Consider the following 23,120-nt stretch of genomic DNA (forward strand, 5'->3'; position numbering starts at 1 on the left):
TTTCCCGTTAGTACTGCAAAAACATGTCTAACAGAATAATCTGTACATTTCTCTCACTTACTTGATGAAGGATGCTCCACAATTCATCTCTCAATGTGCCGCTATTAGCACCCTTCTTAGCCATGAGCGCCACGATTTACATTCCTGTGTCCTTTTGTCCATGACATCTCTGTCAATCTCACCCTAGCCTCCACCTATCACTGGCCCTCTCGTCGATCCAATGGCAAGGGAGTTGGGAACCAGAGAAATCAGATCTAATTTAAGGTTATAAAGGAAAGAGAGCTCAGGAGAATTATTTTTACACAATGAATTCTTGTGATCTGGAATGTTCTGCCTCAAATGTCAGCATCTTCACAACTCTTTACTGTTTAATGCAGACAAGTGTGAGGTATTGCACTTTGGAAGGACAAACTAAGGTAGAACATACAAGGTGAATGGTAGGACACTGAAGAGGGCAGTAGAACAGAGGGATCTGGGAATACAGATACATAATTCCCTAAAAGTGGCATCACAGGTAGATAAGGTTGTAAAGAGTGCATTTGGTACATTGGCCTTTATAAATCAAGGAATTGAGTATAAGAGTTGGAATGTTATGTTGAGGTTGTATAAGACATTGGTGAGGCCGAATTTAGAGTAATATGTGCAGTTTTGGTCACCTAGTTACAGGAAGGATATTAATAAGGATGAAAGAGTGCAGAGAAGGTTCACAAGGATGTTGCCAGGACTTTCATGTTGCAACTGTACAAAACTCTGGTGCGGCCGCACTTGGATTACTGTGTACAGTTCTGGTCGTCGCATTATCAGAAAGATGTGGAAGCATTGGAAAGGGTGCAGAGGAGGTTTATCAGGATGTTGCCTGGTATGGTGGGAAGGTCTAATGAGGAAAGGCTGAGGGACTTGAGGTTGTTTTCGTTAGAGAGGAGAAGGTTAAGAAGTGACCTAATTGAGGCATACAAGATGATCAGAGGGTTAGATAGGATGGACAGTGAGAGCCTTTTTCCTCGGATGGTGATGGCTAACACAAGGGGACATAGCTTTAAATTGAGGGGTGGTAATTATAGGACGGATGTCAGAGGTAGGTTCTTTACTCAGAGGGTAGTAAGGGCGTGGAATGCCCTGCCTGCAGCAGTTGTGGACTTGCCAACTTTAAGGGCGTTCAAATGGTCAGTGGATAGGCATATGGATAACATTGGAATAGTTTAGGTTAGAGGGTCATTAGATTGGTTCCACTGGTCGGCGCAACATTGAGGGCTGAAGGGCCTGTACTGCGCTGGAATGTTCTATGTTCTATGATCTACTTGAGAAACTGAGTTACAGAAAAAGGTTGAATAGGTTAGGACTTAATTCCCAGGAGCATAGAAGAATGAGGGGAGATTTGATAGAGGTGTATAAGGTTTTGATGGGTATAGATACAGTGAATACAAGCGGGCTTTTTCTAGTGAGGCTAGGGGAGAAAAAAAACCAGAGGACATGGGTGAAGGGGGAGAAGTTTAAAGGGAATATTAGGAGGGGATTCTTCACGCAGAGAGTGGTGGGAGTGTGGAATGAGCTGCTGGATAAAGTGGTGAATGCAGGGTCACTTTTAATAGAACAAAGAACAAAGAACAAAGAACAACACAGCACGGGAAACAGGCCCTTCGGCCCAACGAGCCCGCGCCACCGTCCCACTGTCTCAGTGACCTCTTCATGATTTTAGTCTACACCTAACGTGCGAGGATCAGGGAGGTCCAATTTAGGGACAATTTAGTACCCAATCAATCAGCCTAAAAGCACATCTTTGGGGGATGTGGGAGGAAACCGGAGCGCCCGGAGGAAACCCACGCAACCACGGGGAGAACGTGCAAACTCCCACAGACACAGGCCCAAATCCATGTGTCCGCACAGCAACAGAGATAGTCTCTGAGCTGTCATGTTGCCCTCGAGATGGTCCAGTTTAAGCACACTAACGACATGAATATTTAAGAAAAACTTGGAATGGGTACATGGATGAGAGGGGTGTGGAGGGATATGGTTCAGATGCAGGTCAGTGGGACTAGGCAAAAAATGGTTCGGCAAGAAGGGCCAAAAGGCCTGTTTTGTGCTGTAGTTTCCTACGGTTCTATGGTTCTTCAGATACCAAAGCAGTCCATGTCCAAGTGCAGCAAGACCTGGGCAATGTCCAGCTTGGGCTGGCAAGTGGCAAATTACATTCGTGCCACACAAGTGCCAAGCAATGGCCATCAACAGCAAGAGAGGATCTAACTGTCATGTCCGAACTATGTTAAGGGGTGAGGGTTTTAAATGAAAAGAAAAAGATGTGGTTTGCACATGGATTCAATAACATCACAACAGGTTTATTGTAGTTGCTGTCGGTACAGACTAGAAACTAAAACAGCAACCTGTGAAACACCCTAATGACATCAAATCAAATCACATGACCAGCTCTGAAACAAATAATCATACATCCCTACTGTGCAGAAGGAGGCCATTTGGCCCATCGAACCTGCACCAGCCACAATCCCACCCAGACCCTATCCGCACAACCCCACATATTTACCCTGCTAATCCTCCTGACATTAAGGGACAATTTAACATGGCCAATCAACCTAACTCACACATCTTTGGACTATAGGAGGAAACCGAAGCACCTGGAGGAAACCCACGCAGACACGGGGAGAACATGCAAACTCTACACAGACAGTGACCCAAGCCGGGAATCGAACCTGGGTCCCAGGACTGTGAGACAGCAGTGCTAACTGCAGCATCACCATGCCACCCAATGATGCAAACACTTTTTCATATAACAGTAGCCATCGTCCCGTGACATGGCATTATCATCACTGAATCCCCAATATCATCATTCTGAGGATTACCATTGACCAGAAACTGAACTGGTTAGCCACATAAACACTATGGCTACAAGACCAGGTCAGAGGCTAGGAATCCTGTGGTGAGTAACTCACCTCCTGGCTCCCCAAATCATGGCCACCATCTACAATTCATAAAGTTTATTTATTAGTCACAAGTAAGGCTTACATTAACATTGCAATGAAGTTACTGTTAAAATCCACTGGTCGCCACAGTCCAGCTCCTGTTCGGGTCAATACACTGAACTTTCAGACTGTGGGAGGAAACTGGAGCTCTCGGAGGAAAACCACGCAGACATAGGGAGAACGTGCAAACTTCACACAGACAGTGACCCAAGCCAGGAATCGAACGTAGACCCATGGCGAGGTGAGGCAGCAGTGATAACCACTGTGCCACCATGTAGTGCTTGTGGGTTTGGAAGATGCTGTTTGTGGAGCCTTGATGAGTTCCTGGGGTGCATTTTGTGAATGTTGTCCGTGGCTATATGTAATACATGAAGCCCGTTGTCCCTCATGGCAGACTGGTGCAGAAGGTAAAGTCGCAAGAGATCAGAGGTGAGCTGGCAAGGTGGATACAGAACTGGCTCGGTCATAGAAGACAGAGGGTAGCAGTGGAAGGGTGCGTTTCTGAATGGAGGGCTGTGACAAGTGGTGTTCCTCAGGGATCAGTGCTGGGACCTTTGCTGTTTGTAATATATGTAAATGATCTGGAGAAAAATGTAAATGGATTGATTAATAAGTTTGCGGGCAACACAAAGGTTGGTGGATTTGCAGATAGCGATGAGGTCCATCAGAGGATACAGCAGGATATAGATCAGTTGGAGACTTGGGCAGAGAGATGGCAGATGGAGTTTAATCCGGACAAATGTGAGGTAATGCATTTTGGAAGGTCTAATACAGATAGGAAATATACAGTAAATGGCAGAACCCTTAGGAGTATTGATAGGCAGAGGGATCTGGGTGTACAGGTACACAGGTCACTGAAAGTGGCAATGCAGGTGGAGAAGGTAGTCAAGAAGGCATACGGCATGCTTGCCTTCATCGGCCGGGGTATTGAGTTTAAAAATTGGCGAGTTATTTTGCAGCTCGACAGCACCTTAGTTAGGCTGCATTTGGAATACAGTGTTCAATTCTGGTTGTCACGCTACCAGAAGGATGTGGAAGCTTTGGAGAGGGTACAGAAAAGATTTACCAGGATGTTGCCTGGTATGGAGGGCATTAGCTATGAGGAGAGGTTGGAGAAACTTGGTTTGTTCTCACTGGAACGACAGAGGTTGAGGGGCGACCTGATAGAAGTCTACAAGATTATGAGGGGCATAGACAAAGTAGATAGTCAGAAGCTTTTTCCCAGGGTGGAAGAGTCAATTACTCAGGGGGCACAGGTTTAAGGTGTAAGGGGCTAGGTTTAAAGGAGATATATGAGGCGGATTTTTTACATAGAGAGTGGTGGGTGCCTGGAACTCATTCCTGGGGGAGGTAGTGGAAGTGGGTGTGGTTTTGAGGGCCAACTTGATAAGTACATGAATAGGATAGGAATAGAGAGATATGGTCCATGAAGAGTAGGGGATTTTAGTTCAGTCAGGCAGCACGGTTGGTGCAGGCTTGGAGGGCCGAAGGGCCTGTTCCTGTGCTGTAATTTTTTTTGCTCATTGTTCTTTGGCTGCTAATGCATGCCCATGATGCAGGGAGTGAATGTTTGTATGAGGTGTAGCAATCAAGCGGGCTGCTTTGTCCTGGACATTTTGGAGTAATTTGAGTTTTGTTGGAGCTGCACTCATCGAGGCAAATGGAGTGTTCCATCACACTCCTCACTTACTGGGGGCAGTTTGGTGGCACAGTGGCTACCACTGCTGTCAGGGACACATCACCTCAGTGCAGTCCCACAGCTACAATTGGATGCTTTTCGTGTTGGTCAGTGTGTTAATGGGGACAGTAACTCTAGGGGTCAGTGTGTTAATGGGGACAGTAACTCTAGGGGTCTGTGTGTTAATGGGGACAGTAACTCTAGGGGTCTGTGTGTTAATGGGGACAGTAACTCTAGGGGTCAGTGTGTTAATGGGGACAGTAACTCTCGGCGTCAGTGTGTTAATGGGGACATTAACTCTAGGGGCCAGTGTGTTAATGGGGACAGTAACTCTAGGGGTCAGTGTGTTAATGGGGACAGTAACTCTAGGGGTCAGTGTGTTGATGGGGACAGTAACTCTAGGGGTCAGTGTGTTAATGGGGACAGTAGCTCTAGGGGTCAGTGTGTTAATGGGGACAGTAACTCTAGGGGTCAGTGTGTTAATGGGGACAGTAACTCTAGGGGTCAGTGTGTTAATGGGGACAGTAACTCTCGGCGTCAGTGTGTTAATGGGGACAGTAACTCTAGGGGTCAGTGTGTTAATGGGGACAGTAACTCTAGGGGCCAGTGTGTTAATGGGGACAGTAACTCTAGGGGTCAGTGTGTTAATGGGGACAGTAAGTCTAGGGGTCAGTGTGTTAATGGGGACAGTAACTCTAGGGGTCAGTGTGTTAATGGGGACAGTAACTCTAGGGGTCAGTGTGTTAATGGGGACAGTAACTCTAGGGGTCAGTGTGTTAATGGGGACAGTAACTCTAGGGGCCAGTGTGTTAATGGGGACAGTAACTCTAGGGGTCAGTGTGTTAATGGGGACAGTAACTCTAGGGGTCAGTGTGTTAATGGGGACAGTAACTCTAGGGGCCAGTGTGTTAATGGGGACAGTAACTCTAGGGGTCAGTGTGTTAATGGGGACAGTAACTCTAGGGGTCAGTGTGTTAATGGGGACAGTAACTCTAGGGGTCAGTGAGTTAATGGGGACAGTAACTCTAGGGGTCAGTGTGTTAATGGGGCCAGTAACTCTAGGGGTCAGTGTGTTAATGGGGACAGTAACTCTAGGGGTCAGTGTGTTAATGGGGACAGTAACTCTAGGGGTCAGTGTGTTAATGGGGACAGTAACTCTCGGCGTCAGTGTGTTAATGGGGACATTAACTCTAGGGGTCAGTGTGTTAATGGGGACAGTAACTCTAGGGGTCAGTGTGTTAATGGGGAAAGTAACTCTAGGGGTCAGTGTGTTAATGGGGACAGTAACTCTAGGGGTCAGTGTGTTAATGGGGACAGTAACTCTAGGGGTCAGTGAGTTAATGGGGACAGTAACTCTAGGGGTCAGTGTGTTAATGGGGACAGTAACTCTAGGGGTCAGTGTGTTAATGGGGACAGTAACTCTAGGGGTCAGTGTGTTAATGGGGACAGTAACTCTAGGGGTCAGTGTGTTGATGGGGACAGTAACTCTAGGGGTCAGTGTGTTAATGGGGACAGTAGCTCTAGGGGTCAGTGTGTTAATGGGGACAGTAACTCTAGGGGTCAGTGTGTTAATGGGGACAGTAACTCTAGGGGTCAGTGTGTTAATGGGGACAGTAACTCTAGGGGCCAGTGTGTTAATGGGGACAGTAACTCTAGGGGTCAGTGTGTTAATGGGGACAGTAAGTCTAGGGGTCAGTGTGTTAATGGGGACAGTAACTCTAGGGGTCAGTGTGTTAATGGGGACAGTAACTCTAGGGGTCAGTGTGTTAATGGGGACAGTAACTCTAGGGGTCAGTGTGTTAATGGGGACAGTAACTCTAGGGGCCAGTGTGTTAATGGGGACAGTAACTCTAGGGGTCAGTGTGTTAATGGGGACAGTAACTCTAGGGGTCAGTGTGTTAATGGGGACAGTAACTCTAGGGGCCAGTGTGTTAATGGGGACAGTAACTCTAGGGGTCAGTGTGTTAATGGGGACAGTAACTCTAGGGGTCAGTGTGTTAATGGGGACAGTAACTCTAGGGGTCAGTGAGTTAATGGGGACAGTAACTCTAGGGGTCAGTGTGTTAATGGGGCCAGTAACTCTAGGGGTCAGTGTGTTAATGGGGACAGTAACTCTAGGGGTCAGTGTGTTAATGGGGACAGTAACTCTAGGGGTCAGTGTGTTAATGGGGACAGTAACTCTCGGCGTCAGTGTGTTAATGGGGACATTAACTCTAGGGGTCAGTGTGTTAATGGGGACAGTAACTCTAGGGGTCAGTGTGTTAATGGGGAAAGTAACTCTAGGGGTCAGTGTGTTAATGGGGACAGTAACTCTAGGGGTCAGTGTGTTAATGGGGACAGTAACTCTAGGGGTCAGTGAGTTAATGGGGACAGTAACTCTAGGGGTCAGTGTGTTAATGGGGACAGTAACTCTAGGGGTCAGTGTGTTAATGGGGACAGTAACTCTAGGGGTCAGTGTGTTAATGGGGATAGTAACTCTAGGGGTCAGTGTGTTAATGGGGACAGTAACTCTCGGGGTCAGTGTGTTAATGGGGACATTAACTCTAGGGGTCAGTGTGTTAATGGGGACAGTAACTCTAGGGGTCAGTGTGTTGATGGGGACAGTTACTCTCGGGGTCTGTGTGTTAATGGGGACAGTAACTCTAGGGGTCAGTGTGTTAATGGGGACAGTAACTGTAGGGGTCAGTGTGTTAATGGGGACAGTAACTCTAGGGGCCAATGTGTTAATGGGGGCAGTAACTCTAGGGGTCAGTTTGTTAATGGGGACAGTAACTCTAGGGGTCATTGTGTTAATGGGGACAGTAACCCGAGGGGTCAGTGTGTTAATGGGGACAGTAACTCTAGGGGCCAGTGTGTTAATGGGGACAGTAACTCTAGGGGTCAGTGTGTTAATGGGGACAGTAACTCTAGGGGTCAGTGTGTTAATGGGGACAGTAACTCTAGGGGCCAGTGTGTTAATGGGGACAGTAACCCGAGGGGTCAGTGTGTTAATGGGGAGAGTAACTCTAGGGGCCAGTGTGTTAATGGGGACAGTAACTCTAGGGGTCAGTGTGTTAATGGGGACAGTAACTCTAGGGGTCAGTGTGTTAATGGGGACAGTAACTCTAGGGGCCAGTGTGTTAATGGGGACAGTAACTCTAGGGGCCAGTGTCTTAATGGGGACAGTAACTCTAGGGGCCAGTGTGTTAATGGGGACAGTAACTTTAGGGGTCAGTGTGTTAATGGGGTCAGTAACTCTCGGGGTCAGTGTGTTAATGGGGACAGTAACTCTAGGGGTCAGTGTGTTAATGGGGTCAGTAACTCTCAGGGTCAGTGTGTTAATGGGGACAGTAACTCTCGGGGTCAGTGCGTTAATGGGGACAGTAACTCTAGGGGTCAGTGTGTTAATGGGGACAGTAACTCTACGGGTCATTGTGTTAATGGGGACAGTAACTCTAGGGGTCATTGTGTTAATGGGGACAGTAACTCTAGGGGTTAGTGTGTTAATGGGGACAGTAACTCTAGGTGTCAGTGTGTTAATGGGGACAGTAACTCTAGGGGTTAGTGTGTTAATGGGGACAGTAACTCTAGGGGTCAGTGTGTTAATGGGGACAGTAACTCTAGGGGTCAGTGTTTTAATGGGGACAGTAACTCTAGGGGTCAGTGTGTTAATGGGGACAGTAACTCTAGGTGTCAGTGTGTTAATGGGGAAAGTAACTCTAGGGGTCAGTGTGTTAATGGGGACAGTAACTCTAGGGGTCAGTGTTTTAATGGGGACAGTAACTCTAGGGGTCAGTGTGTTAATGGGGACAGTATCTCTAGTTGTCAGTCTGTTAATGGGGACAGTAACTCTAGGGGTCAGTGTGTTAATGGGGTCAGTAAGTCTAGGTGTCAGTGTGTTAATGGGGACAGTAACTCTAGGGGTCAGTGTGTTAATGGGGACAGTAACTCTAGGGGTCAGTGTGTTAATGGGGACAGTAACTCTAGGGGGCAGTGTGTTAATGGGGACAGTAACTCTAGGGGGCAGTGTGTTAATGGGGACAGTAACTCTAGGGGTCATTGTGTTAATGGGGACAGTAACTCTAGGGGTCCGTGTGTTAATGGGGACAGTAACTCTAGGGGGCAGTGTGTTAATGGGGACAGTAACTCTAGGGGTCAGTGTGTTAATGGGGACAGTAACTCTAGGGGTCAGTGTGTTAATGGGGACAGTAACTCTAGGGGGCAGTGTGTTAATGGGGACAGTAACTCTAGGGGTCAGTGTGTTAATGGGGACAGTAACTCTAGGGGTCAGTGTGTTAATGGGGATAGTAACTCTCGGGGTCAGTGTGTTAATGGGGACAGTAACTCTAGGGGTCAGTGTGTTAATGGGGACAGTAACTCTAGGGGTCAGTGTGTTAATGGGGACAGTAACTCTAGGGGTCAGTGTGTTAATGGGGACAGTAACTCTAGGGGTCAGTGTGTTAATGGGGACAGTAACTCTAGAGGTCAGTGTGTTAATGGGGAGAGTAACTCTAGAGGTCAGTGTGTTAATGGGGACAGTAACTCTAGGGGTCAGTGTGTTAATGGGGATAGTAACTCTAGGGGTCAGTGTGTTAATGGGGACAGTAACTCTAGGGGTCAGTGTGTTAATGGGGATAGTAACTCTCGGGGTCAGTGTGTTAATGGGGACAGTAACTCTAGGGGTCGGTGTGTTAAAGGAGACAGTCTCAGGGTCAGTGTAATGAGGATGATTCGCTCTCATGTTGAACGCTTCAATAGTCACAATCCTGTATGTTTGAGCTTTGTATTGAGACTTGTGCACTTTTTGAACTGTGATGTTTGGCTCAACCTTTCCCTGACGTTACTGTTTGTGGGCTTGTTTAAAACACTGGTTCATTCAGACCTTGACTGGAAAACCAGTGTGGAATCTCAAAGGATGTTCTTACTCCACGGGGTGATGAGAATTATGAGATCTGCCTTCACTGTAAAGGCTTGAGACGTGGAAACATTTGACGGAAAGTTAGATAAGCGGATGAGGAAGAAGGAATGTACGGTACCGAAACAGACCAGTCAGCCAAACAAAGATATGTTGGTATGACGGAATGGAGAAGGCTAGAGGAGGCTTACTGGGACCTGAGAACAAATATCTGGTGGGCAAAAGGTCTTGTTTCTGTGCTGCACCTAGAGCTAAGTCATAGAACACCACAGCACAAACAGGCCCTTCGGCCCACAAGTTGCGCCAATCATATCCATACCTACCAGGCCTATCTATAACTCTCAATCCCACTAAATTAATTAAATTAAATTAGGAGGCGATGGCCTTGTGGTGTTGTCACTAGACTATTAATCAAAGAAACTCAGCTAATGTTCTGGGGACCCGGGTTCGAATCCTGCCACAGGCAGATGGTGGAATTTGAACTCAATAAATAAAATCCGAAATTAATAATCTACTGATGGCCGTAAAACCAATGTCGATTGTTAGAAAAAATCATCTGGTTCGCGAAGGGCCTTTAGGGAAAGGAAATCTGCCGTCCTTGCCCAGTCTGGCCTACGTGTTACTCTAGATCCACAGCAATGTGGTTGACTCCGCAACTGCTCTCAGGCAACTAGGGATGGGCAATAAATGCTGGCCAGCCAGCGACACCCATGTCCCATAAATGAATAGTAATAAAAAAACAGAGGCCATCGATTCCCTGTCTGAAAAAAAAGACGTTACTGCGTGTGAAAAGAGTGTGAGGGTTAAAAATAACATTTCTTTCAGGGTTTTAAGAGGCCAGCGAATCCGGCAAGCTGTAAAATTAGCTGCTCGCTCATTCTGAACCAACCAACCCAGATAGAAAAGTCTTCAGTGAATCACACTATCCCCGGCCAAGAAAAATATCATTTACTTCATGGCAGCAATCCTGGGCTTGAGCAGCAACGCTGGGTCATTCAGTTTATGGCTTCAGTCAGTTCTCCAGTTCGAGGTACAGTACTGCCCTGTTGGAACAGATGATGTCCTGTCGGCCTTGACTCACCACGTGCGATGCTGTCACCATATGGCCAGGATTCTGACTGAGTCACACACACACACACACACACACACACACGAAACACGCAACATATTCTCCTCATCTGCAAGTTCAACTCATGGTTCTGGGCATGTTTGGGCTTGTCTCTTGCTGCCCATGTTTCCAATTTCTAGTTGAGAACTGGCTTGAAGTCTTCCCTGGCTGGTGTGTTAAGGGCTGGGGGCAGTGGAGAGGGTCGTCACGCTCTCAGATGAGGGCCTTTCGCCATCCGGGATCCAAGAGGAGGTGAGGTTTCCTCACTCAGAAGGGTTGGAATTCTCTAATATGCACGGTTCAAGAACAAGACTAATAAATTTACGGGCGGCATGGTGGCGCAATGGTTAGCACTGCAGACTCATGGCCCCAGGAACCCAGGTTCGATTCCAGCCTTGGGTCTGGGTGGAGTCTACGCATTTTCCCGGTGTCTGCGTGGGTTTCCTCCGGGTGCTCCGGTTTCCTCCCACAGTCCAAAAATGTGCGGGCTAGGTTGATTGGCCATGTTAAATTGGCCCTAGTGTCAGGGGGATGAGCAGGGTACATATGTGGGCTACGGGATTGGGCCTGGGTGGGATTGTTGTTGTTGGAGGCCTGATGGGTCGAATGGCCTCCTTCTACACTGTCGGGATTTTATTCTGAATGCCTCAAAGGGGATCAAGGAATACAGACAAAGGGCTTGAAAGTTGGGATATAAGTTCTGCCATGACCCCAATAAAGGTTGGAGGAGATTGAGAGGTAATGCAGCCTATGTTACTGTGAAAATCCCCCAGTCGCCACACCCTGGCGCCTCTTCGGGTACACTGAGGGAGAATTTAGCATTGGCTAATGCACCGAACCAGCACGTCTTTCGGACTGTGGGAGGAAACCGGAGCACCCGAAGGGAACCCACACAGACACAGGGAGAATGTGCAAACTCCACACAAACAGTGACTCGAGCCAGGAATCAAACCCAGGTCCCTGGCGCTGTGAGGCAGCAATGCCAACCACTGTGCCAGCCTTTTGTTTTCTCCTTGATGGAGTCACCAGGGAGAAACTATGCCCACTGGCACTGGATGATTAACCAGAGGTCTGAGTTTTAAAATCTTGGAACTGTAGGATCACTGGACCTCTTGTTTAACTCTGACTTTAATTACAAACATACAAAGGAGCAGGAGTACTTCTGAAGGAGAGAATCTAATTCCATCTGGAGAGACAAAGCTTGATCAGCATGGTTTTAGCAGAGGGAGGTCATGCCTAACAAATTGGATTTTGAGGAGGTGCTGCTGGATTTATGAAGGGAAAGTCATGTTTGACGAATTTACTGGATTTTTATGAAGATGTAACAAGTGCGGTTGACAGAGGGGAACCGATGGATGTGGTGCTTTTAGATTTCCAGACGGCGTTCGATAAGGTGCCTCACAAAAGGTTGCTGCATAAGATTAGGGTACACGGAGTTGAAGGTAAAGTGTGGATTGAGGATTGGCTATCTAACAGGAAGCAGAGAGTTGGAATAAATGGGTGCTTTTCCCGTTAGCAGTTGGTGATTAGTGGCGTGTCTCAGGGATGGGTGCTGGGGCCTCAACTGCTTACCATATGCATAGACGATTTGGAGGAGGGGACCGAGTGTAGGGTAACGAGGTTTGCGGATGACACAAAGATGAGTGGGAAAGCGAATTGCGTGGAGGATGCGGAAAGTCTGCAGAGAGATTTGGATAGGCTGAGTGAGTGGGCTAGGATTTGGAAAATGGAGTATAACGTTGGCAAATGTGAGGTTATCTCTTTGGAAGGAATAATAGTAAAATGGACTATTATTAAAATGGTGAAAAATTACAACATGCTACGGTGCAGAGAGACCTAGGGGTCCTTGTGCATAAATCGCAAAAACCCAGTCTGCCGGTACAGCAGGTGATCAAGAAGGCGAATGGAATGTTGGCCTTTATAGCGAGGGGGATAGAATATAAAAGCAGGGAGGTCTTGCTGCAACTGTACAGGGCACTGGTGAGGCCGCAGCTGGAGTACTGTGTGCAGTTTTGGTCCCTTTATTTGTGAAAGGATATATTGGCTTTGAAGGGAGTACAGAGAAGGTTCACCAGGCTGACACTGGAGATGAGGGGATTAGCTTATGAGGAAAGATTGAGTAGACTGGGCCTGTACTCATTGGAGTTTAGAACGCTGAGGGGAGATCTTATAGAGACATATAAGATAACGAAGGAGCTAGACAGGGTAGAAGCAGAGAGATTATTTCCATTTAGAAAGGAAACAAGAACTAGAAGGCAGAGCATCAAAATAAGGGGGAATCAATTTAGAACAGAGTTGAAGAGGAACTTCTTCTCCCAGAGGGTAGTGAATCTTTGGAATTCTCTGCCCATTGAAGCAGCGGAAGCTACCTCGTTGAATGTGTTTAAGACACAGGTAGATAGATTTTTGACCAATAAGGGAATTAAGAGTTATAGGGAGCAGGCGGGTAAGTGGAACTGAACCACTGTCAGATCAGTCATGATCTTATTGAATGGTGGGGCAGGCTCGAGGGACTAGATGGCCTACTCCTGCTCCTATTTCTTATGTTCTTATGGAGCTAAAAAGATATTCGGGCACAGCATTCATGAGGGATGGATCCATTATTGCCTTCTTATCAATAAGAAGAGAACAGAAGAATTCCTAAGGCTTCTTCAGTCTGCTCTGCCCAATTATGTATCACAGCTTGGTATGGGCTCCTGCTCTGCCCAAGACCACAGGGAACTACAGAAGGTCATGAATGAAGCCCAATCCATCAGGGGAACCAGCCTCCCATCCATTGACTCTGTCTACACTTCTCGCTGCCTCGGCAAAGCAGCCAGTATAATCAAGGATCTCACACACCCCGGACGTTCTCTCTTCCATCTTCTTCCATCAGGAAAAAGATACAAAAGCCTGAGGTCATGTACCAACCGACTCAAGAACAGCTTCTTCCCTGCTGCTGTCAGATATTTGAATGGACTTGTTTTGCATTAAGTTGATCTTTCTCTACACCCTAGCTATGGCTGTAACACTACACTCTGCACTCTCTCGTTTCCTTCTCTATGAATGGTATGCTTTGTCTGTATCGCGTGCAAGAAACAATACTTATCACTGTATGATAATACACGTGACAATAATAAATCAAATCAAATCAAATTAGAAGATAGCCTCTTTCTAGGGCACAACGTCCAGTGAAGATAATTGTTTCTGGTCACACACACCGGTAAATTATTTATATTTGATACAAAGAGGTAGGCCCGACAAATAGCTGTTTAACCGCGTTCCATCAATAATTTCATTAGCTTCAGTGGTGTACGGATGGAATGTCTGTTCAGGCAATAGTCACTTAATCAAGTCTTAATCGCAGTTTTCATGCAGTTAGCAAGGACGTTCAGCTGTGTTCTGTTGATAGCTATGGTAAAACATCCATGATTCAACTGCGCTGGATATACAGGGTCATGATGTGGGAACGCCGGCGTTGGACTGGCGTAAACACAGTAAAAAGTCTGACAACACCAGGTTTTAGTCCAACCTATTTATTTGAGAGTATTTGATAATATGGGACTTTGATGTTGTGGCCATTTCTGAGACTTGGATAGAGCAGGGTCAGGAATGGATGTTGCAGGTTCCGGGGTACAAATGCTTTAGTCGGAGTAGAGAAGAAGGTAGAAGGGGGGGTGGGGTAGCATTGCTAGTCAAGGACTGTATCACAGTGTCGGAGAGAAAGTTTGATGAGGACTTGTCAGTTGAGGTAGTATGGGCGGAGATTAGAAATAGGAGAGGAGAGGTCACCCTGTTGGGAGTCTTTTATAGACCTCCTAAAAGTTCTAGAGAGGTTGAGGAAAGGATTGCGGAGACAATCCTGGTTAGGAGTGAAAGTAATAGGGTAATTGTTATGGGGGACTTTAACTTTACGAATATTGATTGGAGTTGCTATAGTTCTAGCTCGCTAGAGGGGTCAGTGTTTGTACAAAGCGTGCAGGAAGGTTTTTTGTCTCAGTATGTAGACAGGCCAACTAGAGGTGAGGCTATATTGGATTTGGTGCTGGGAAATGAGCCAGACCAGGTGCTAGACTTGGAAGTTGGTGTGCATTTTGGTGATAGTGACCACAATTCGGTTACGTTCACCTTAGTGATGGGAAGAGATAGGCATGAACCTCGGGTCAGCAATTTTAGCTGGGGTAAGGGCGATTATGAGGCTATCAGGAGTGAATTAGGAAGCATGGATTGGATTAGGGGATTACAGGGACTGGGAACGTCTGAAATGTGGAGTTTTTTCAAGGAGCAGCTACTGCGAGTCCTTGATAGGTATGTCCCTGTCAGGCATGGTGGATTTGGTAGATCTAGGGAACCGTGGTGCACTAAAAGAGTTGAGTCGATGGTTAAAAAGAAAAAGGAGGTTTATGTTCGGATGAGATTGGAGGGCTCAGATAGTGCACTAGAAAGCTTTAGATTGGCTAGGAGGGAGTTGAAGAGTGAGTTGAGAAGGGCTAAAAGAGGACATGAGAAGACTTTGGCTGATAGGATTAAGGAGAATCCTAAGGCGTTCTATAGGTATGTCAAGAACAGAAGGTTGGTCAGGGCAAGATTAGGGCCAGTTACAGACAGCAGGGGGAAGTTGTGTGTGGAACCGGAGGAGATTGGAGAAGTATTGAATCAATATTTCTCTTCGGTGTTCACGCAGGGGGACATGAATATAGCTGAGGAGGACATTGGGTTGCAGGGGTGTAAAATAGACAGTATTACGGTTGATAAAGGGGATGTGCTGGAAATTCTTGAGGGGCTGAAAATAGATAAGTCCCCTGGTCCGGATGGGATCTACCCTAGGATTCTCTGGGAGGCTAGAGAGGTGATTGCAGAGCCTCTGGCTCAGATCTTCAGGTCGTCATTGGTCTCTGGTGTAGTCCCGGAGGATTGGAGGATAGCGAATGTTGTCCCATTGTTTAAGAAGGGGAACAGAGACTTTGCCGGGAATTATAGACCGGTGAGTCTTACTTCTGTTGTGGGCAAGGTTTTAGAAAAAATTATTAGGGATAGGATTTATAGTTATTTGGAGTGTAATGAATTGATTAGAAATAGTCAGCATGGTTTTGTAGCGGGTAGGTCGTGCCTTACTAACCTTATTGAGTTTTTTGAGAAGGTGACCAAAGAGGTGGATGGGGGCAAGGCAGTTGACGTGGTATACATGGATTTTAGTAAGGCGTTCGATAAGGTTCACCATGGTAGGCTTCTGCAGAAAATGCAGATGTATGGGATTGTGGGTAATCTAGGAAGTTGGATCAGGAATTGGCTATCAGATAGGAGACAGAGGGTGGTGGTGGATGGTAAATATTCATCATGGAGTACAGTTACGAGTGGTGTGCCTCAGGGATCTGTTTTGGGGCCACTGTTGTTTGTAATTTTTATTAATGATCTGGATGAGGGTATAGTTGGGTGGATTAGTAAATTTGCTGATGACACCAAAATTGGAGGTGTGGTAGATTGTGAGGAAGGGTGTCATAGTCTGCAGGGAGACTTAGATAGGTTGCAGAGCTGGGCCGAGAGGTGGCGGATGGAATTTAATGCGGAGAAGTGTGAGGTAATTCACTTTGGTAGGAGCAACAGATGTGTCGAGTATAGGGCTAACGGGAGGACTTTGAATAGTGTGGATGAACAGAGGGATCTAGGTGTGTGTGTACATAGATCCCTGAAAGTTGGGAATCAAGTAGATAAGGTTGTTAAGAAGGCGTACGGTGTCTTGGCGTTTATTGGTAGGGGGATTGAATTTAGGAGTCGCAGTGTAATGTTGCAACTGTACACTACTCTAGTGCGGCCGCACTTGGAGTACTGTGTGCAGTTCTGGTCCCCGCATTACAAGAAGGATGTGGAGGCGTTGGAGAGGGTGCAGAGGAGGTTTACTAGGATGTTGCCTGGTATGGTGGGGAGGTCCTATGAGGAGAGACTGAGGGATTTAGGGTTGTTTTCGTTGGAAAGAAGGCGGCTAAGAGGGGATCTTATTGAAACATATAAGATGATTAGAGGTTTAGATAGGGTGGATAGTGATAGCCTTTTTCCTCGGATGGAGAAAGCTAGCACGAGGGGGCATGGCTTTAAATTAAGGGGGGGTAGCTACAGGACGGATGTCAGGGGTAGGTTCTTTACCCAGCGGGTGGTGAGGGATTGGAATGCCCTGCCTGCTGCAGTTGTAAATGCGTCTAGTTTGGGGGCGTTTAAGAGATCTCTGGATAGGTTTATGGACGAAAAGGGATTGGTATAGGCTAGTGGGTCATTGTTTTTGTAACTGGTCGGCGCAACATCGTGGGCCGAAGGGCCTGTTCTGCGCTGTAATGTTCTATGTTCTATGTTCTATGTTCTATAATATCTCTCTGCTTCTATTATCAAATAAATAGGTTGGACTAAAACCTGGTGTTGTCAGACTTTTTACTGTGTATACAGGGTCAGCCAGTCTACAGGGAGGGTGCTGCTAATTTTGTTGGCCATCTGGCCGAACCCTGCTGAGCTCAGTTCTCCTCTCCCACACAACCCAGGCGTGTAGACAAGGGTAAGGCAGCTGATGTAGTTGACATGGACTTCAGCAAAGCCTTTGACAAGGTCCCAGATGGGAGACTTGTAAAGAAGGTAAATTCACATGGGATGCAGGATAATTTGATAAGGTGGATTCACAATTGGCACAGTTGTAGGAGACAGAGAATAATGACAGTATCTGTGGTGGACCACAGGAATCTGTTCGGGGCCCCCTTTCATTCATCATTTACATAAATGATACTGATGACTGTATGGGGGATAGGATTAGTAAGTTTGCGGATGACAAAAAGTTCGGCCGGTTGACCAAGACGATATAGATAGAATGGCCAAATGGGCAGATAAATGACAGATGGAAACCCCACAGCTTGCCTGGAATTGCAAAATCTCACTAACTGTCCCGTCTGGAGACAATACACATCTCTTTAACCTGTGTTTAAACCCCGAGAGACACTGGCCCCATTACCACATTGACCGCTAGAGTTACTGTCCCCATTAACAGACTGACCCCTAGAGTTACTGTCCCCATTAACACACTGACCCCGAGAGTTACTGTCCCCATTAACACACTGACCCCTAGAGTTACTGTCCCCATTAACACACTGACCCCGAGAGTTACTATCCCCATTAACAGACTGACCCCTAGAGTTACTGTCCCCATTAACACACTGACCCTGAGAGTTACTGTCCCCATTAACACACTGACCCCTAGAGTTACTGTCCCCATTAACACACTGACCCCGAGAGTTACTGACCCCATTAACACACTGACCCCTAGAGTTACTGACCCATTAACACACTGACCGCAAGAGCTACTGTCCCCATTAGCAAACTGACTCCGAGAGTTACTGTCCCCATTAACAAGCTGACCCCTAGAGTTACTGTCCCCATTAACACACTGACCCCTAGTGTTACAGTCCCCATTAACACACTGACCCCTAGTGTTACTGTCCCCTTTAACACACTGACCCCGAGTGTTACTGTCCCCATTAACACACTGACCCCTAGAGTTACTGTCCCCATTAACACACTGACCCCTCGTGTTACAGTCCCTATTAACACACTGACCCCTAGTGTTACTGACCCATTAACATACTGACCCCTAGTGTTACTGTCCCCATTAACACACTGACCCCTACAGTTGCTGTCCCCATTAACACATTGACCCCGAGAGGTTCTGTCGCCATTAACACACTGACCCCTAGAGTTACTGTCCCCATTAACACACTGACCCCTAGTGTTACTGTCCCCATTGACACACTGACCCCGAGAGTTACTGTCCCCATTAACACACAGACCCCTAGACTTACTGTCCCCATAAACACACTGACCCCGAGAGTTACTGTCCCCATTAACACACTGACCCCTAGTGTTACTGTCCCCATTAACACACTGACCCCGAGAGTTACTGTCCCCATTAACACACTGACCACTAGTGTTACAGTCCCCATTAACACACTGACCCCTAGTGTTCCTGTCCCCATTAACACACTGACCCCTAGAGTTACTGCCCCATTAACACACTGACCCCTAGAGTTACTGTCCCCATTTACACACTGACTCCTAGAGTAACTGTGCCCATTAACACACTGACCCCGAGGGTTACTGTCCCCATTAACACACTGACCCCTAGACTTACTGTCCCCATTAACACACTGACCCCTAGATTTACTGTCTCCATTAACACACTGACCCCTAGTGTTACTGTCCCATTAACACACTGACCCCGAGAGTTACTGTCCCCATTAACACACTGACCCCTAGTGTTACAGTCCCCATTAACACACTGACCCCTAGTGTTACAGTCCCCATTAACACACTGACCCCTAGTGTTCCTGTCCCCATTAACACACTGACCCCTAGAGTTACTGCCCCATTAACACACTGACCCCTAGAGTTACTGTCCCCATTAACACACTGACCCCTAGTGTTACAGTCCCCATTAACACACTGACCCCTAGTGTTACTGTCCCCTTTAACACACTGACCCCGAGAGTTACTGTCCCCATTAACACACTGACCCGTAGAGTTACTGTCCCCATTAACACACTGACCCCTCGTGTTACAGTCCCCATTAACACACTGACCCCTAGAGTTACTGTCCCCATTAACACACTGACCCCTAGTGTTACTGTCCCCATTAACATACTGACCCCTAGTGTTACTGTCCCCATTAACACACTGACCCCTAGAGTTACTGTCCCCATTAACACATTGACCCCGAGAGATTCTGTCGCCATTAACACACTGACCCCTAGAGTTACTGTCCCCATTAACACACTGACCCCTAGTGTTACTGTCCCCATTGACACACTGACCCCTAGAGTTACTGTCCCCATTAACACACTGACCCCTAGAGTTACTGTCCCCATTAACACACTGACCCCTAGATTTACTGTCTCCATTAACACACTGACATTTTGAGTTACTGTCCCCATTAACACACTGACCCCTAGAGTTACTGTCCCCATCAACAGACTGACCCCTAGAGTTACTGTCCCCATTAACATACTGAGCCCGAGAGTTACTGTCCCCATTAACACACTGAACCCTAGAGTTACTGTCCCCATTAACACACTGACCCCTAGAGTTACTGTCCCCATTAACACACTGACCCCTAGAGTTACTGTCCCCATTTACACACTGACCCCTAGAGTAGCTGTGCCCATTAACACACTGACCCCGAGGGGTACTGTCCCCATTAACACACTGACCCCTAGACTATCTGTCCCCATTAACACACTGACCCCTAGAGTTACTGTCCCGCTTAACACACTGACCCCTAGTGTTACTGTCCCATTAACACACTGACCCCGAGAGTTACTGTCCCCATTAACACACTGACCCCTAGTGTTACAGTCCCCATTAACACACTGACCCCTAGTGTTCCTGTCCCCATTAACACACTGACCCCTAGAGTTACTGCCCCATTAACACACTGACCCCTAGAGTTACTGTCCCCATTAACACACTGACCCCTAGTGTTACAGTCCCCATTAACACACTGACCCCTAGTGTTACTGTCCCATTTAACACACTGACCCCGAGAGTTACTGTCCCCATTAACACACTGACCCCTAGAGTTACTGTCCCCATTAACACACTGCCCCCTAGATTTACTGTCTCCATTAACACACTGACCCCTAGAGTTACTGTCCCCATTAACACACTGACCCCCAGAGTTACTATTCCCATTAACACACTGACCCCTAGAGTTACTGTCCCCATTAACACACTGACCCCTAGAGTTACTGTCCCCATTAACACACTGACCCCGAGAGTTACTGCCGCCATTAACACACTGACCCCTAGAGTTACTGTCCCCATTAACACACTGACCCCTAGAGTTACTGTCCCCATTAACATACTGACACCTAGAGTTACTGTCCCCATTAACACACTGACACCTAGAGTTACTGTCCCCATTAACACACTGACCCCTAGAGTTACTGTCCCCATTAACATACTGACACCTAGAGTTACTGTCCCCATTAACATACTGACACCTAGAGTTACTGTCCCCATTAACACACTGACACCTAGAGTTACTGTCCCCATTAACACACTGACACCTAGAGTTACTGTCCCCATTAACACACTGACCCCGAGAGTTACTGTCCCCATTAACACCCTGACTCCTAGATTTACTGTCTCCATTAACACACTGACCCCTAGAGTTACTGTCCCCATTAACACACTGACACCTAGAGTTACTGTCCCCATTAACACACTGACCCCGAGAGTTACTGTCCCCATTAACACACTGACTCCTAGATTTACTGTCCCCATTAACACACTGACCCCTAGTGTTACTGTCCCTATTAACACACTGACCCTTAGAGTTACTGTACCCATTAACACACTGACCCCTAGTGTTACTGTCCCTATTAACATACTGACCCTTAGAGTTACTGTACCCATTAACACACTGACCCCGAGAGTTACTGTCACCATTAACACACAGACCCCGAGAGTTACTGTCCCCATTAACACACTGACCCCTAGAGTTACTGTCCCCATTAACACACTGACCCCTAGAGTTACTGTCCCCATTAACACACTGACCCTGAGAGCTACTGTCCCCATTAACACACTGACCCCTAGAGTTACTGTCCCTATTAACACACTGACCCTGAGAGCTACTGTCCCCATTAACACACTGACCCCCAGAGTTACTGTCCCCATTAACACACTGACCCCGAGAGTTACTGTCCCCATTAACACACAGGCCCCGAGAGTTACTGTCCCCATCAACACACTGACCCCTAGAGTTACTGTCCCCATTAACACACTGACCCTGAGAACTACTGTCCCCATTAACACACTGACCCCTAGAGTTACTGTCTCCATTAACACACTGACCCCGAGACTTACTGTCCCTATTAACACACTGACCCTTAGAGTTACTGTACCCATTAACACACTGACCCCGAGAGTTACTGTACCCATTAACACACTGACCCCGAGAGTTACTGTCCCCATTAACACACTGACCCTGAGAGCTACTGTCCCCATTAACACACTGACCCCTAGAGTTACTGTCCCCATTAACACACTGACCCCTAGAGTTACTGTCCCCATTAACACACTGACCCCGAGAGTTACTGTCCCCATTAACACACTGACCCCTAGAGTTACTGCCGCCATTAACACACTGACCCCTAGAGTTACTGTCCCCTTTAACGCACTGACGCCGAGAGTTACTGTCCCCATTAACACACTGACCCCTAGAGTTACTGTCCCCATTAACACACTGACCCCTAGTGTTCCTGTCCCCATTAACACACTGACCCCTAGAGTTACTGCCCCATTAACACACTGACCCCTAGAGTTACTGTCCCCATTAACACACTGACTCCTAGTGTTACAGTCCCCATTAACACACTGGCCCCTAGTGTTACTGTCCCCTTTAACACACTGACCCCGAGAGTTACAGTCCCCATTAACACACTGACCCCTAGAGTTACTGTCCCCATTAACACACTGACCCCTAGTGTTACTGTCCCCATTAACATACTGACCCCTAGTGTTACTGTCCCCATTAACACACTGACCCCGAGAGTTACTGTCCCCATTAACACATTGACCCCGAGAGATTCTGTCACCATTAACACACTGACCCCTAGAGTTACTGTCCCCATTAACACACTAACCCCTAGTGTTCCTGTCACCATTGACACACTGACCCCTAGAGTTACTGTCCCCATTAACACACTGACCCCTAGACTTACTGTCCCCATAAACACACTGACCCCGAGAGTTACTGTCCCCATTAACACACTGACCCCTAGTGTTACTGTCCCCATTAATACACTGACCCCGAGAGTTACTGTCCCCATTAACACACTGACCACTAGTGTTACAGTCCCCATTAACACACTGACCCCCAGTGTTCCTGTCCCCATTAACACACTGACCCCGAGAGTTACTGCCCCATTAACACACTGACCCCTAGTGTTACTGTCCCCATTAACATACTGACCCCTAGTGTTAATGTCCCCATTAACACACTGACCCCTAGAGTTACTGCCCCATTAACACAATGACCCCTAGAGTTACTGTCCCCATTAACACACTGACCCCTAGAGTTACTGTCCCCATTAACATACTGCCCCCTTGAGTCACTGTCCCCATTAACACACTGACCCCCAGAGTTACTGTCCCCATTAACACACTGACCCCTAGAGTTACTGTCCCCATTAACACACTGACCCCTAGAGTTACTGTCCCCATTAACACACTGACCCCTAGAGTTACTGTCCCCATTAACACACTGACCCCTAGAGTTACTGCCGCCATTAACACACTGACCCCTAGAGATACTGTCCCCATTAACACACTGACCCCTAGAGTTACTGTCCCCATTAACACACTGACCCCGAGACTTACTGTCCCCATTAACACACCGACACCTAGAGTTACTGTCCCCATTAACACACTGACCCCTAGAGTTACTGTCCCCATTAA

The sequence above is a fragment of the Carcharhinus amblyrhynchos genome, chromosome 1 (assembly GCF_965287045.1).
Source record: "Carcharhinus amblyrhynchos chromosome 1, sCarAmb.v2.hapA, whole genome shotgun sequence".
Lineage (NCBI taxonomy): Eukaryota > Metazoa > Chordata > Chondrichthyes > Carcharhiniformes > Carcharhinidae > Carcharhinus > Carcharhinus amblyrhynchos.